The sequence below is a fragment of the Perna viridis genome, chromosome 13 (assembly GCF_037379345.1).
Source record: "Perna viridis isolate PV_CMFRI_1.1 ecotype Kerala chromosome 13, ASM3737934v1, whole genome shotgun sequence".
NCBI classification, from domain to species: Eukaryota; Metazoa; Mollusca; class Bivalvia; order Mytilida; family Mytilidae; genus Perna; species Perna viridis.
In genome coordinates this window covers 11,869,323-11,875,492 of record NC_142457.1, presented here as the reverse complement: position 1 = coordinate 11,875,492, position 6,170 = coordinate 11,869,323, and the positions used below count along the sequence as shown (strand labels likewise).

The 6,170-nt window shown below is 32.8% G+C and overlaps 2 pseudogenes across 2 annotated transcripts; one reads left to right on the top strand and one right to left on the bottom strand.

The window, feature by feature from the left end:
• The first annotated feature begins 928 nt into the window (after positions 1-928).
• Positions 929-3,090, top strand: LOC148599593 (uncharacterized; annotated as a pseudogene). Its single transcript, XR_015917866.1, has 2 exons — positions 929-1,145; positions 1,692-3,090. The product of XR_015917866.1 is annotated as an uncharacterized LOC148599593 (transcript).
• A 60-nt stretch (positions 3,091-3,150) lies between these two features.
• Positions 3,151-5,154, bottom strand: LOC148599592 (uncharacterized; annotated as a pseudogene). Its single transcript, XR_015917867.1, has 2 exons — positions 4,682-5,154; positions 3,151-4,203 (listed from the first exon to the last, which is right to left on the bottom strand). The product of XR_015917867.1 is annotated as an uncharacterized LOC148599592 (transcript).
• Positions 5,155-6,170: the final 1,016 nt, after the last annotated feature.

Below are 6,170 nucleotides of genomic sequence, written 5' to 3'. Positions count from 1 at the left end.
AGTATGGAAAGGAGGGTTGAAGAAGTCAGCATTTTCGAGACTCAATTCCACCAACGATTGTTTGAGTTATAAGGCTACATTAACCATGGCAGACCAGACAGATGGGATGAAGAACTATTAGCGTGGCAAAATGATGTCATCATGGGTAGAGCACATGAAACTATTTAGTCAGCGAAATTATTTAGTCAGCGAAATTAACTCAATTAAAGATTCTATCAATTTGCTTGAAGCTGATCCAGTAGTAACATTTTATCTTAGAACGCATACCCTACCAGTGCACCTTGTCCGATCGTGCGTAATATTTACAAACCAAAACAAAGACCACCATATTGTATCAACTATGTGCTTATTTGAACAGAGACTGGAAATCATCTGCAAAATGAAAAACATAAGGCAGATATAACAACAACACCATTGTCTGGACTTATGCCAAGCATATCTGATAGAAAGAAGCTAGAAAGGGACTTTGCGTTCCTGGTTGGTTGCAAAAATCTGGACTAGATATATATACCCTCCCTAAGTGTTTTTGAAGCATGTCTACCTAATTTCATAAAGCATGACTACTTAAGTGAGATGAAACAAAAGAGCAAAAGGGTTCGTGTACATGTACCAATTATATAACTTAACTTAATTATGTAACTTTAATTAACAAATTATATATTTATTTCACCTTACTTTTATTTTATTTTAAGCTTTATTGCACATTTTAGTCCTTTTTGACCAACTTTAAGAACAATTCGTGACAAATGGCTAACAGTTATTGATTGCAATAGCATCACATAATACTTTTGATATATAAAAACTACCCATCACATATATGCAGTTGTTTGGTAGATACCTGTAGCTTACTGTCTACAGAGATTCTTAAAAGAGTTGATTTTTTTCAGAAATTCACACATTATAATGTTATGATACTTGTATTTGTAGATAAATGTTGGAGTACTAATAAATTTGTACCAGGTCATGATGAGACTGAGGATTGGAACAAAACGCCATGCACATGTTTGAGTGGTGGTGACTATCTGACCTTTGAAAGGGATAAACAAGCCCATTCATCAAAAAGAAATGGCCGCACACCAAGCAGACGTTTAGAAGGATTCAGTACGAAAATGGAAGAATTCCATAACCAAGGGGAGCTTTTAAATGTAAGATATGAAAAGTACATTGTGATATATATATCACCACCTTGGCAATCGTGCATATTTCTAGAAATTTGTGATCCACTGAAGTTCATGGTAATGATACCCATTTGAACTTTGGAATGGGGTAAGCATATTTTTTGATGGCAAAAAGGTTAATGTTTCATTGTTTTTCATCTGATAATTTATACCCTTTCTTTGTTTCACTATTCTTTTTAAGGATCTTTACGTTGGTGCATAGTATCAAACGGCATCCTTTGTAGCATTTTCATCTACATGCATGACATCATCTTGCATGTCATTTGACAGTAAAATGCCATTCATTTTAATCGAATGAATAAAGTGTCAATTTTGTTTTGTATTCCTTTTCCGCAGGATATAATCATTTCGACTTATCATTTTATAATAAACAAGGCATTTGTCAATTGTTGAAACTTGGTTACATGAAGCTTTTTTTCCCTCTGCACTTTATTTTAAGTAGATGCATTTGTTTCATTTAAAACATTTGATGCATTAAATGGCCAATCTTGAACAACTGTATATTCATTTCAGATCATTTGGCAGTTATTATACTCTACAAATTCATTTAGAGATATTGGAACACTCTATGCTGCTTGAAATGTGATTAATGCTATGAATGTTACTGAAGACCATGGTGATAATGTTTATGCAAGTTCCGATCTAATTGTGAAGACAACCATTGCGTACATTATAGTTGGGGCAATGAAAATATTTGGCATAAAAAATGTAAATGAAAATCCGAAGGAAAACATGTATTAAGGTGAATTATGTCATAGTGAAAAGATGAAAAATGATATATTGACACTGTCAAGGTCATTTCTCAGGGACTATTGTGTACACGAGTTGTCTGTCTTACCAAATTATGGACCCCAAAGCCTAAATTTAGCATGTCGCTACTGCCAAAAGCAATATAAACAAGTTGCTGTATTAAGGCGACATGAAGCTCAAAATCACAACCATTTGGACCCACTGTACTCTGAAATCACCGACAGTGCCATTAGTACAGCGACTCCCATAAGTAAAGATGGTGTTTTTTAACTATACGCGACTGTGTCTAACCATTGGTTTGCTGAGACTAACACCGCAAATAATATGGGAGATGATGCAAGAATAATGAGAATTAATAAGTTTCTTTTCTAGTACTATAAGTCATGTGCGTGTACAAAATATGCCTTTGGAATATTAGCAACAATTGCCCGGAGTAAGATACTTCTAACTCATCGCCAAGTCCATTGTCTCATTTGAAATAGAACAGTCAACCATAAAGGCAAGTTAGATTCTAATCATCCAAATGACTTAGACATTGAACATTGCAATAAGGTATTCAAAGACCAAGCCTACAGTTACAGGGGTGTTTTACAGAGAAAACTGTCAACAGAATGAGCAGAAGTGCTTTAAAATTTCATTCCATCACAAAGCAGTTTGACAAATCATGTAGTGTATCCATACCAACAGGACACCATACAGCAGCAAATTTTGAAAATGACATCAATGTTTTTGTGGAACAGTTTCAAAGAGAAAATTCGTTTGAAGAAATACCTAGGCGATTTCATACTGCTTTCCGAAAAATTAACCATGACCTGTTAGGAACCCTTGACATGGCATATATTCAAAACTGGATTTATTCTTCTCTAGAAAAGTATGGAAGAAAGCAATTCTACCCGAAATTATTCTTAATTTACCATTTAAATCGGCCAAGTGAGAATCATTAAAGTCTAGATAGTTTTCCTATTAACTTAATGTAAAATGTTTAAAAAAAAAAAAACAAAAAATCCCCTCACGACCTACCGTGTTTTCGTCTTGCTTATAACTGGAAACAAAATTATTACTTTTTCTGCCCTAAGTGTTTTGAAATGTTGTTTTGATCTTTTGTCCGCTTGTATCATGAACTTTTAAATTGGGGCATTAATAAAGTTTGAATCCAAGCTTTTTCTATTACTTTTTTTAAAATCGAAAACTAGTACATGTATTTGATACATGATATATTTCATATTTATTAAGTATCTACTAAAAATCATTATCAGAATAATAAACTACAACTGGTTTTCTTTTTAACAGTTTATCATCACTATCACTAGATGTGTCTGATGTAAGATTATCTCCAGATTCATATTCTACAATACTCTCCACAATACTTTGCACCAGTGTTTCACCTCTTACCGTACATAAACAATTGTTTTTGCAGGAACATAAACACTTACAGTGTTGTCTGCAAACATAACAACATAAATAAGACATTAAATTTGTTCCATGGTAAATCCAAGTTTATTCAAAAGGAGTTTTCTACGACCCTCTGACCCCCATGTATACTCTTTCATTGAACTTGATATGTTTTTACTTACTAAACATCTTTTATAACTTAATAAAACTGAATTGGATAATGAAGTATGGTCTCCTCCAGCGCATCCAGTCTCCTGTATATAGTCATCTATTTCGTTGGCCGGGCCATAATGAATAACAGTATTTACATCTTTGACGTCTAGTCCCATGCTGAAGGAAGTAGAGCATAAAACAACTCTTATGTTACCTTTAGGGTCTTGGTATGATGTATAAATGGTTTGTTTTACAACTTCATCTGTTTTCATATGAAACATTTTAAACAGTCTGTTCCGATCATCATTTAGTCCACCTTCTTTATAGTCAACATATGCGTCCTTACCAAGTGATGTTTCCAAGAGTTCGAAAAATTCGGCTATAAATTTTATTCGGCGAAAGAAAATCAGCATTCTTGGTGTTCCCTGTTTTTTTTTTTTTTTTTTTTTTTTTTTCTTTTGCTTAATAATATAACCAGCCAAAATCTTGATTCACATCATCGTTTATTACTTTTAGAACCCAATATGTTATATTAGATTTATTTGGATTTAACATTACTTCTTCACAATTTTCCATACTAAAATCTTTTATAATGTCACGCTTCGTTTCCTCAGAAGCTGTTGCAGTATCTGTTATCACTGGTATATTGTGACCAACAAGAGACCGTAACTCAGCTAGTCTTCCATAATATGGCCTAAATGCTTCCTTTGCCTTTAAATCGGGTTTTCCACTACAATTAAAAACATTCCATAAAGTATTAATAGAAGTACAAGATGTGATGATATTTTAAGAGTCTAAGATACTGTTTTGTTGGAGTTATTACTTCCACCTGGTGTGTTTGTGTTTACTACATATAAATGTAAATTAAATACCTAGACATACAGTGATGTGTGTTAGTAACACATGTACGTGCTTCTTTACATGTATATTTACATGTTCATTTGCAACAAAAAACGACATATACATGTACCTGATAGTCATCTGTACCCCTCAGCTATATACATGTACATGTAGAATTACTCATAACATTGTGTTTTTTATACCATGTTTAACCATTTTTTTTACTTGTGTTGTACAAGTACATTTGTATATGTATGTAATCTTGGGATAGTTTTGGATATAGTTCGACATTGTTATAATAGAATCTTTGTTTCAAATCCTGTCAAATCAGTTAAACTTGGTTTTCATTTATTTGTATGGAAATCGGCTTACTTTTCTTTATGCAGTGAGCTTCATCCACGAAAAGAGCTTGAATTAAATGTTTCGTTGAAAGATCCAGCAAGGATCGACTCAGGACTTCCAAAAATTATACTGACTTCTCCATGGTTTACTGCACTCAAGGAAAGAGACATGAAATTGTCCTCAAAATCAGATGCATTAGAAACATCTTTTAAATACACAGCTTTGATACTTCGTTTTGAAAGTCCATCAGTCTGACTTTTCATCAAAGATGACAAAGAAGACACCTGAATAACAGTACATTTCTCAATGTTTTTAACGTTTTGAAAGACAAATGGTGCAATCTCAAACACTAAGGATTATCCACTTCCAGTAGGTGCACAGAAAAAATATCTTTTTCGGACACATAACTTTCAACTATTTTTCTCTGATAATCTCTGATAACTGGATAGGACAATTTTTGTAAGGCATAACTTATAACATTGGAAATACTTTCATCCATCTTTTAATGTTTACACTATCATGTGTTGTGACCCCCAAAAATGCTATATATCTTTAATTTTGTAATTTAGTTGTTTTATGGGTCTAAAGTATGAAATATGTTGTTATTCATTTAAATATGTCTGTTTTTTTGGAGATAATCAACATTGAAAATCTAATAGATTCTACTGAATTCGAGTGTCATTTACCATGAAATCTCCCTGAATTTTAAAATCATGCATTCTATATAATTTTTATCTCTTAAGAACACGAGCTATATGAAAAACTGAGTGTTAGTTTCTGTTTACGATGGCGATTGAAAAAAAAATATCAAAAATAAAATTGTAGGCTTTTTACCCATGAATCACATTTTGAATGATTCATAGCTGGATAATTGCTTAATTTGGAAACTGTTCTTCCAAGACTACCAACTGTCCCATCCTTAGGCCTATAGTATATTCACACAATAACGATATTTCACCACAGATTATCAGTTATCATACATGAATTTGTGTCAGGATTTTGTTAACGTGTTCTTAATATGTTTCATAATTAAGTTATGTGATTCTATTCTTATATTAATAATGTTTCATTTTTTTAAAAACATTCGAAACGTTTATCATTCAAGAAACTTTCTGCAACTATAGGGTTTCGAGAGGACTAATTGGATCCTAATTTGGGGGAGTGAGTCTGATAAGCCTTATCGGTGTACCCTTTAACACACTCACATGTTGATGTTCACCGCAGGCGGACAGATAAAAAAAGGAGATATTTATAATGAAACGATTGAACCAGTTGAGCAGTGAAATCATATATACAAGATACATTATCCAATGAATAATAATAGGATAATTAATTGGAAAGAGTGAATAACCAAAATACCAGTGCCGAAGAACGCCTACATTTAACGAGTGTGCGGAACTTGTTCCGCGCACGAGTTTATATTAATCTTTATGCGTTCTTGGCACGAGTGATTATATATTTTGGTCATTCACGATAACCAATTGATTATATAGATTTCATCCATTATTCACTGCT